The following is a 12081-nucleotide window of genomic DNA, read 5'->3' as shown; positions in this document are numbered from 1 at the left end:
TAATAATCTTAAAAAATTCTTTATAACACTCGTTATTAAAAATTAGTTTTATATATGACATGTGTAATGTTTTTATGATTAAATGTACTTTCAATTAAATTTATAGTTGAAATTTAATGATTCTAAATTAAATAAAAAATAATTAAAAAAATAATTTGAATTAATTTTAAAAGTCACGCTTACTAAACTTCATAGATAATAAAATAGACACTTACCGAACTTCATAGATAAAATACTATTACACTTGTACCAAAAATCATAAAGAAGTTTTTCAAAGAGATTCACGTGAGAGGTTTCCAATCGAGTAACCAGTGAAGCACCCGTTATTAGTCGGACTTGGTAGTATGTAAATTATTCCTTCACGGATAACATTTACTGGACCCAGAAATGTGGGACTGCCGCATTCGAAATCTGCATCATATATAGGCAACCACATCCAACTATTAACAACTAGGTTTGGGCATCGGAAAGTATTTGATCCTCGAACCAAATTGCTTAAATCAAGCACTTTTTCTCCGTAATCAAAAGCTGATCTGAAATATTCATCATTAATCTACTTTAATAGCTCATCAATTCTCTTAACAATGTCGGTTAATTGTTTGGATTGGAGATCACCAGCTAGAGCAATTTGTGTAGCAAGCAAGATAATATTGCCAAAGTAACTTGGTGGGAGAGGAGGATTTAACCTAGATCGTCCATTAATTGGAATGAATAGCTTGGTAGCTTGATCATTTGAGAGACCCCTTGCTTTGCTTATGCAACACCATAAATGTGCAGTTAAGATGTTATAAGTACTATATTTCGTAAAGTAAGTGTTAATAGTTTAGACTATGATATATCTTACATTAGATAAAAAGATTTAATTATTGATAAATAAAATTAATTTTTGTATTTGTAGACACCCATTTGTGTCTTGAGAGTCAATTGGACCATATTTTATTATTCTTTATTATAATATTATTATCATATTATTATTAGTATATTGTATAGTATTATATCATATTATTATATTATTATATTATTATTGTTATTATTATCATATTATCATTACTATGACTATTATTATGATTTTTATTTTTATTTTTATTTATTTATTGTTATTGTTATTATTATTATTTTCTTTCTTTACTTGAATTGTGATGGAATTTTGGAAATGGAAGAATTGAATTCCCCGAATCAAAGGGATCCAACATCCAGCAATCAAAGGTTTAATTTGTGATCAGTTTCAGATTCAATCCAAACAGATTACTGAAATCTAGCCTAAAGTCATGCTCAAATAGAATTCAATCACAAGCTTTAAGCCTGGATTGATTCTGTCTGATCCCTAAAATCTTTACTATAAGATGCCTATAAATGGAACCAAGAATTGCAAGACAAAAGGGGGAAGATTTTTGAAGACAACGGAAAAAGGAAGAAAATTGCTGGTGGTAACAATTCGAGAAATTTTTGGCAGTAGGGTTTGACTTCGATTTTAAAAGGTTTTGAGAATTCTAGGTTAGCATTTAGATTTTTAGAGCTTATAGGGAGGTTCTGGGGAATTTTTGAAGCTTTCTGGGAAAATTTGGGATTTTCTGGGAATTTCTAGAAAATTTGGATTTTTTGAAGAACACAAGAATTTTTCAATGAGTTTTCCAGTGAGACTTTGAATTTTCTAGCCAACTTCTTACAAAATTTCTAGAAACCAACGAAAACCTCAATTTTCAATTAAATGTCTGGGAAGCGTTTAGAGAAAAGGGAGATAGTTCATAGCGTAAAGAGAGAGAAAGAGCAGAGAACATCTGAGGTTCAAAACACTAAACTTGGCTTATATACCAACCCGAAACGACATTGTTTTGGACAACTCAGGATCCGCGCATTGACCCGGTAACCCGTGCACCAACTCGCACTCTGATTCGACCTAATTACAAGGTTTCCTTTTTCTTTTTTCCATTTTATTTTTATTTTTTGATTTTATTTTTTTACCACATTTTATTTTTAGTTTTTTCATTATGGTTTTATTTTTGAGAAATTTTGTAAAAATTATTTTTGTTATTGTATTTTTGAAAATAAATAGGTTTTTTAAAAAAAGAAAAAACAATTATATAAAAAAAACCTTTTTAAATAAGTCAAAAATAAAAAAATCTTTTCAAATAAGTTTTGAAAATAAAATAAAAACAAAGAAAAGACATTTTTAAGTTTTCAAAAAATGTTTACAAAAACAAAAAAAAAAATCCTTTCAATAAATAACAAAAAAATCTTTTTCAAATAAAAATCTTTACAAAATAAATTCATGAAATTTACCAAACTATTGGAGAATTTTTATGAATTTAATTTTTTAAAATGGAATGCACCAAACTATTGGAAAATTCTATAAATCATTTTTTTCAAAAAAAATAACAAAAAATATAAAAAAATATAATAATTTTTATCCTCTAAACTATTGGAGTATTGATTCCTAAATTAAGTCTTATCAAACTAATGGGAAACTTAATGAATTTTTTAAAATAAGATTTTTTATAAATATTTTTTTGTAATAAAATCTCACCAAACTATTGAAAGATCTACTTTAAAGTAAGTCCTACCAAACTATTAGGAAACCTTACTAGTTTTTTGGAATAAAATAAACTAATAAATCCGATAATAGAGTCTATTCAAAATGGGACACTAGTCTCTATGAATACTCCTAAGGCAAAAAAAATTATCTTAAATTGTGACCAAACTATTGGAATAATTTTAAGACTAATTTTCAATATTAAATTATTTGGTAAATCAAAAATATGATCAAGGCTTGGATAATTGGAAGTCAAACTAATATCATCCTTTGGATAGGCATCGTGAAGGTGCTATAACCTTTCCCATGTGTAACTATACTTCCGAACCTAACATTTGGTTTCATGGATTAGAATATGTTTCAGGTGGTCAATCACACCTAAACAAAAAAATTTGGTAAAAAAAAATATTGGTAGCGACTCCTTCTAATCTATGTCTAGTAGTAGGTCCATGAATCTGTACATTAAGATAGTTTGGCGACTTTATTGGGGACATCGAGAGTTAGGCCAGTAAATGATTTCTAGTTATCCAAGCCTTCCTTAATAAATTTGAGATTATTTTCTTTCTTTCCTATTTCTTTCTTGTCATTGTTAATATTCTGTTAGTTATTCACCTGTATATATTTGTCATTCATTTGCATGTGCATAACATAAAGTTCTTCACCCGAGCTTTACTCTTATGAGGGAGTGAAGTACCTATGCCCTCGTAAGATTTCATGTCTCCATATGGGCCAGCAAAACACTCCCACTCAGCTTGAACCCTTTTCGTTTGTAGCCTATAATGGGTAAGGATAAGGGTGCCTTACTAGTCTAATGGACTATAAAGTAAAGAACAATTTGAGAACCTTTAGAAGTAACTCAAACCGTATACAGTTAACTTTAAGAGCCTAACCATAGATAGAGCCATATCCTTCCACCATTTATAGTTAACCAAAAATTTAAGGTCATATTGTTATTTTACTTGCTTTATAATGTCTATCGTTTATCTTTTATTAAGGTGACTAACCAATTTGTTTGTCTTCATTTTATTTCTTTTCTTCTCATGCATATTCATAAACATATGTGCAAATTGAATATTATGCTTACCAACCCTTCTTTATTGTGTATGGATGCATTCATGCATTATGGCATTCATTCTTATGAATAATCTGATGGGTCCATAAACATCATTCTAAATTTACACCATAATTATGGAAATCAAGGTTCAAAGATAGCTTAACACCAGCGCTACACTCAGGCTAAAGCCAAAAAAATAGAGCAAGATAATGCAAATCGTCTCGAAAGGATAGAAAAAACCTAAGAGATATTTAAGGGAAAATTAAGTAAAATTTTGGACGCTCTTGAAAAGATGAACAAAGGAAAAGAAGTGGAAGAAAATGGTTCATATGAAGTTACTAAATCATAATATCCATTAGGTTTTAGTCTATATTAGACCCAAACTACTATAACTTTTCAGGCACAACAGACCACATTTTTTAGTTACAAAATGCCTTATGCTCCTGGTCAAGGAAATGTTCAGAGTTATACCAATCCTATCTTTATTGAAAAGGCAAAGAAGCCTATTCAAACCCCCAAATTGTATGAGACAAAAAAAAGAAGTGAAGTTATACCCTCAGAGGATTCAAAGATGATCAAGCTATGAGCATAATTGAGAAAAGATTGCGAGTTGTAAAGGGCATTGATTTTAATGGCTCCATGGATGCTGCCAACCTTTGTCTGGTTTCAGATGTTGTAATTCTTCTAAAATTCAAAGTATCAGAATTTGAGAAATATAATGGTACTAAGTGCCCCATTACATACATCATAATGTACTGTCGTAAAATGGTAGCACACATCAGCAATGAAAAGCTGCTCATGCATGTATTTTAAGATAGCTTGATTGAGTCTACTGTAATATGGTATGTCCAATTGGATAAGACTCACATTAAGTTATGAAAGGATCTAACTCGATCTTTCATTAAGCAATATTGCCACATCATAGATATGGCATTCGATTGTCTCTCATTACAAGGGATGGAGACGAAAGCATCTGAATATTTCAAGGAGTATCCCCAAAGGTGGAAGGATGTCACTGCTCAGGTATAACTCCCTTTAACCGAGAAAAAGATGATAGTGCTATTTGTAAGCACTCTCAAGTCACCATACAATGAGAACATGGTAGGAAATGCAATTAAAAATTTTACCGACATGGTGATTTTAGGGGAAATCATTGAAAATGCAATCAAGAGCGATAAATTCAAAGAAACAGAATCATCTACTGCTAAAAAAATACCCAAGAAAAAAGAAAGTGAGACTCAAGCTATGAGTTTCGATAGGTAGTAATCCAAAAACTATCCTTAGTCAATCTATCTCATATATCATTCTCTTGTAAGTCATGTTTCTGCTACAGTGTACCTATCAACTTTACGAGTTTTTTATCCATCCATACCTAGGCCTTCTGTTCATCCAATTATCCCAACAAAGAGTGTATGAGAACTATGGAACCCGAAAAGGCCTACATTTGATCCTATTCCTATGAGCTATACAGATTTATACCAAAAGCTTTACAAAAGCCATTTGATTGCTCCCATTCCTGTAAAACAACCTAAACCTCCCTATCCCAAATAGTTTGACTCCACTACTCACTGTGCTACCATTTTAGGGTGGTAGGCCATTTTACCAAAAATTGTATCCCTTTGAAACATAAGGTGTAGAGTTTGATCAAGGAAAGGCTGATAAATTTTGATACCAATGGAAATATGACATCCAATATCAGTAGTAACCCATTGTCCAATCATCTAAAGGCATAATTTTAGGAAGGTTAATTGAAATCGCTCATCATCTTAGGATTTCTTGATAAGGTGGACCGTTTTATGTACTTGGATCTCATTTTATTTTGCATCATTTTAATAAAAGTGACAAATTTGATGCATTTTCATGACATTCTTTTTTGTGTGAATACCAATCATTTACTTTTACTATCTCATACCTTTTTACTCTACCTATTTTTTTTATGAATAATGAGTGTTTAGACAGTCATGATGATAATTTAGGATTTGACTTTGAAAACACCATTCATGATGTTTTGATTTGTTGGGACTACTGAATAAAAAGATAAATCCGGAGAAGAATTTCAAAAGTGGTGCAACACATGATCTTTGCTCATTTACAAGTTTACTCTTAGTTAATAAAGATTCATCATTGAGAGTATTTATGTTCGAAATGAGAAATGACCATCATTCTTATATCTTTTAAAAAATTATTATCCCTTGCTACCCCATTTGAGTTGGTTAAAAATTTCTTTTGGGGGACCCTAACCAAGGATCACCTTTACACTAAAGGATAAAGTCGAGAAGTTTGTAATTTCAGAGGCAAAGCCCTTTTTATGTTCAAATTTTCTTGAAAAATGAAAAAAAAATTTGATGGGGCAAAATGCCAATGTGCTCACCCAAAAAAAAAAGAAAATTGATAAGGCAAAATGTCAAAGTGCTCTATATAAAGAAATGATCTTTGGTTTGATTACCCTTCAAATATAATTCGGGCCTATTTTATCCCTTTTCTTGGCACCATTTACCCTAGCCTACGATATGTCCCTTAAAAGTTTATTTTGATCAAATGTGAATATTTGATTTAGAGAATCATGAATTGAATTGGGCCAAGTTTGGCCTTGGATTGTTTGAAACTTTAATCTCATTAATGAAAAAGGGAAAGAAAAATGAAAAGAAAAATGAGGAAAAAGTGTACAAAAAAAAAAGCAAAAGAAAAAGGGCAAAAAACAAGAAAAAACAAAAAAAAATTGTAAGAAAAAAAAAAGCAAGAAGAAAAGAAAAGAAGGAAAAAGAAAAAAAGAAGACTTAAACTAAAAACTTGAATGGGCAATTTAAGTGAAGATGAAAACTTGAAAAAATAACTTCATATAAAGGTCCCCAAAATGAGGATGATTATTAGCTCAAAGATTGAAGATATTAATAAAATGTGTTTTTGAATGATGATCCTGAGTTTAAGCTCAAAATTGTCTAAGCAATCATTATTTTGGATGTTAATGTCCTATTTGAATAAATAGTAGCATTTACCTTTGTTCACCCTTAAGTTGCTCTTAACCTTACCTTTTGTTCTTTCAATATAAAGATCCATTTCTCTTACCATTCACCAAATAAACATTCCTGAATGAACCAAGAAAATGTATCATGTTTATCACTAATTTGAATGATGGCAAATAAATGAATGACATTTTTCATTCTTTTGAAAGAAATCCAGGATAAGATAAATGAAAAAAAAGAATGAGAAAATGATTTACAAGGGGACAAACAAGATGACTCGGTAATGAATTCAGTGATAGATTGGTTGACACGACTTGTGAGTTATGACCAGATGAGAAGAATGATATGGATCAACTGATAAAATTTGCTTTGAGACTATTAATATTGAAAAACTAAGAAGGACTGGAGGAGTCTTGAGAACCTTGTCACCATAATTGAAATTTCATGACATCAGCACTATATACATTACATTTGCATCTCATATAGGGTATGCACTTGCATTACTCTATTATCACTCATTCGATTTTGGCCTAGTCCAGATCATTTCATATGACTCGTGGTTTCATTTCGATCATTTATTTTTGACCTTAACTCGGTCCTAATCACTTTAATTTTGACTCATGGTTTCATCCCAATTACTCGATCTTGGCTTAATCCAGATCATTTTTTATGACTCATGGTTTCATTCGGGTCATTTATTTTCAACCTCAACTCAATCTTAGTCGCTTTATTTTTGACTCGTGGTTTTGTCCCAATCACCCGATCTTCGCTCAATTCAGATCATTTCTTATGACTTATGGTTTCGTCATGGTCATTTATTTTCAACCTCGACTCGATCCTGGTCACTTTATTTTTTAACTCATGGTTTTGTCCTGATCACTTGATCATGGCTTAATCTAGATCATTTCTTATGACTCGTGGTTTTGTTCCGATCATTTATTTTTTACCTCGACTTAGTTATGGTCACTTCATCTTTTGACTCATGGTTTTGTCTAGGTCATTCGATCTTGGCTTGGTTCAGATCATCTTTCATGACTCGTGGTTTTATCCTAGTCATCCGATCTCAGCTCAAGTCAAATCATTTTTTGACCTGCGACATTGTCATGGTCATTCATCTTTGACCTTGACTTAGTCTTGGTCACTTTTAGACTCGCTATTTCATTCCAATCACTTGTTTTGATCTTGGCTTAGTCTAGATCAGTTTATCTTTTCAACTTTCGATTTCATCCTAGTCACCTATTTGGATCATAACTTAATCTATATCATTTTATCTTAGTCCATATCATTTTATGTTTTCAACTCGCGATTTTGTCCTGATCACTTGTTTTGATTTTGACTTAATCCAAATCATTTTATTTTTTCACTTGTGACTCGATCCCAGTCATTCTTGCTTATTAATTTGACTCTTGTTTTGGACCAGAACAGAGTAGATGTCCAGGTCTTTATATCATCCTTGTATAATAGAGATGTGCAAAGAGGGACAGATATAAATACCCATTTGTGTCTAAAGGGTCAATTGGATCGTATTTTATTATTCTTTATTATAGTACTATTATCATATTATTATTAGGATATTGTATAGTATTATATCATATTATTATATTATTATATTATTATTGTTATTATTATCATATTATCATTACTTTTACTATTATTATTATTATTATTATTATTATTATTATTATTATTCTCTTTATTTTTTCTTTCTTTTCCTGAACTTTGATAGAATTTTGGAAATGAAAGAATTGAATTCCTCGAATCAAAGGGATCCAACCTCTAATAGTCAAAGGTTTAATTTGTGATCATTTTCAAATTCAATCTAGACAGATTAATGTAATCTAGCCTAAAGTCATGCTTAGGTAGAATTCAATCCTAGGTTTCAAGCTTGGATTGATTCTATATGATCCCTAAAATCTTTACTACAAGATGCCTATAAATGGAACCAAGAATTACAAGATAAAGGGGAAGAAGATTTTTTTGAGACGGTGGAAAATGAAGAAAATTACTAGTGGTAACCGTTTGGGAAATTTTTGGTAGTAGGGTCTGACTTCAATTTTAAAGGGTTTTTGGAATTCTGGTTTACATTGAGATTTTTGGAGCTTATAAGGAGGTCATAGGGAATTTTTTGAGCTTTCTAGGAAATTTTAGGATTTTCTGGGGATTTTTGGAAAATTTGGATTTTTTAAAGAACATAAGAATTTTCTGAAGAATTTCGATAGGAATTTGAATTTTTCAATCAACTTCCAGTAAAATTTTTAGAAACTGTCAAAAAATCCAATTTTCAATTGAATTTTTTAAAAGCATTTAGAGAGAAGGAAAAGAGTTCATAGGGTAGAGAGAGAGCAGGGAACGTTTGAGGTTCAATCGTCGAACTTGGCTGATATATTGACCTAGAACGACATTGTTTTAGACAACCCAGGATCCACGTACCTGGTAACCTGCGCACTGACCAACGCTCTGACCTGACTCAATCGCAAGGTTTTTTTTTCATTTATTTTTATTTTTTCATGTTATTTTGATTTTTTTTAGCTCATTTTATTTATATTTTTTATTATGGTTTTATTTTTGAGAAATTTTGTAAAACTTATTTCTATTATTTTATTTTTGAAAATAAATAGGCTTTAAAAAAAAAAGAAAAAACAATTATATAAAAAAAACCTTTTCAAATAAGTCAAAAAAAAAAATCTTTTCAAATAAGTTTTCAAAAAATGTTTATAAAAACAAAAAAAAAAACCATTTCAATAAATAACAAAAAAATCTTTTTCAAATAAAAATCCTTACAAAACAAATTCATGAAATTTATCAAATTATTGGAGAATTTTTATGGATTTAATTTTTTTAAAATGGAATCCACCAACTATTGAGAAATTTCCTAAATTATTTTTTTCAAAAAACAATAATAAAAAATGTAATAAATTTTATCCTTTAAACTATTGGAGGATTGATTCCTAAATTAAGTCTTACCAAAATATTGGGAGACTTAATGAATTTTCTAAAATAAGATTTTTTATAAATATTTTTTTGTAATAAAATCTCACCAAACTATTAGGAGATCTACTTCAAAGTAAGTTCAACCAAACTATTGGAAGACCTTATTAATATTTTGGAATAAAATAAATTAATATATTCGATGACGAAATCTCTTTAGAATGGGACACTAGTCTTTATAAATACTCTTGAGGTGAGAAAATTATCTTAAATTACTACCAAACTATTAGGACAATTTTAATACTAATTTTTAACATTAAATTATTTGGTAAATCACAAATATGATCAAGACTTAGATAATTGGAAGTCAAACTAGTACTATTTTTTGGATGGACATCGTGAGGGTGCTATAATCTTCCCTATGCGTAACTGTACTCTCGAACCTAACATAATGTTTCGTGGATAAGAATATGTTTCAGGTGGCTAATCACATGTAAATAAAAAAGATTGGTGGCTACTCTTTCTAATCCATGTCTAACGATAGGTCCACAGTTCTATATGTTAAGGCGGTATTAATTTTTTTCACATTTAAAACAATTATATTTGAATAGAAACAATTATCATATAACAAATGGTTATAACTATTGGAATATAAATAGATTATTATTCATAAAAGTCATAATTATACAAAAGGTCATAACCATTTAAATACAAGTATATATATGGTCATTCATTATAAATAAATTGTTCAGTATAACTATTTTTACTACGTTTAATTTAGAAAATTTTGATGCTTTATTATCTTGGTGGTATAATTGCTTTTAAGGAAGTGTTCTTCACGTTTCAAAGCCAAATTCTATTTTATTATTTTTATTTTCTTATTTATTTTTTTAACAATTTAAAAGCAATTATGAAATTCATATTTCACATGAGGCAGATATAAATAAAAGAAATTGACAAAATTGGCAAAATTGGTTTTTGAAACAAGCATGGAAAGCTTCAATTCTCCAAATGGTTTCTTGATGAAACAAATACTAAATTCATGATAAGTTTCTTATTATTATCTTTCTAGTTTTTATATTGGTCAAAATGTGCCATAAGTCCTTATATGCTTTAATTTTTAGAAATTTAGTCCCGCTACATTATTTAAAGGAATTTAGTCCTTATAGTATTATTTTTTAAGAATCTTAGTTCAATCATTAACAATGCACAAGAACTAAATTTCTTAACAAATAATACTATAAGGACTAAATTTCTTAGAAATAATATTACAAGGACTAAATTCCTTTAAATAATACTATAAAGACTAAATTCTTAAAAATCAAAGAGTATATGGACCTATAACACATTTTAACCTTTGATATTCTACTAAAAAAAGTGATGATTAATAATTCATAAGAGACTTTAAATCTAATAGAATTTTGCTTTCTTTATTGACTATTCTTTTAATCTTTTGATTTTGAATTAAATTATTTAATTTATGATTCATGATTTTATGGTATGTTATATAGATTTTCTTGATCATGGCATTGAATGGTCTAGAGCATAAAATGGACATAGAGTACTTGCTAGCTTTGGTTATGAATTTTTTAATAGCCTTGTTATATTTTGCTAAGACCATGGTTATCAAATCAAAATGATAAAATTCTCGAGAATTACTTTAAGGCCTAAAAGAAATTGTGAATTTATAAATATTTTCAAAAATAAGCAAGTAAATATGTTCTTATCATAAAATCATATTTTATGGTCCATATTCAATGATTGAATTTTATGACAAGAGAATAATGCATAATTCATATTATTTGATTTATATAATATTATTTTGACAAGAAATAAGCATATTATCTAAGATAACTTCAATTCATGTGGAGAAGTTATATAATTTTTTTTAACAAGTTAAAATGCTTTCTATTTGATTGGTGAAAAAGTTTCATGTATTTTATAATTTGAGCACAAAATTTATAGTATTGTGTGGTTATATATGAAATTTTGACTATTTTTAATGACATGAGCTATGGTGGATATGGCTTTAATGCTCATGATCAAATAATTTTTAAGTATCTAAGAGTTGAAATGAAAGTCTCAAAAAGAGACAATAAAAAGCATAGGTTTACTAATTTTGAGAGTGATTATATTTGGTATCATAATTATTGATGCATACTCTCATATTGAATTAAAATAAAAGTTTTGAAACTTTTATGGAAAGAAAATATTAAGATACGGAATATTTACTGGCTATTTTTCACTAAGGGTGGATTTGGAGGCCTCCTACTTACAAAAAAAAAAACCCACCAAATAGTGAAAAAAGAAATGAAATGACAACTTGATTAAGTATATATGATATCTTGATAATTAAATGAGACATTCTTTAATAAAAAAAATGCAAATTTACACATGGTGGAGGTGATAAGAATAAAAAAGAAATAAAACTTACCACCACAGTGTTATAAGATTTTAGTATAATTTTATGAGCAAATTATAAAAGCTAATAAGTTTAGTATAACTTATTAAAGTAAATCATAAAAGGTCTTTAAATATCTTAAAAGGACTAAATTGGCTTGGTTTATTTATTGAGTTTATCCAATTGTATTAGAAGAATAATTGTA

The 12081-nt window shown here is 28.9% G+C and overlaps 1 pseudogene; it reads right to left on the bottom strand.

Annotated features, from left to right (window-relative positions):
* Positions 1–189: 189 nt before the first annotated feature.
* Positions 190–12081, bottom strand: part of LOC149510895 (shikimate O-hydroxycinnamoyltransferase-like) — a 117195-nt pseudogene continuing 105303 nt past the window's right edge.

Source organism: Durio zibethinus, chromosome 27 (genome assembly GCF_047325235.1).
Source record: "Durio zibethinus cultivar Kanyao isolate XHJ-2024 chromosome 27, ASM4732523v1, whole genome shotgun sequence".
In the NCBI taxonomy this organism is placed as follows: domain Eukaryota; kingdom Viridiplantae; phylum Streptophyta; class Magnoliopsida; order Malvales; family Malvaceae; genus Durio; species Durio zibethinus.
The sequence above is the reverse complement of the archived record's forward strand: the minus strand, read 5'-3'. Positions and strand labels throughout refer to the sequence as shown.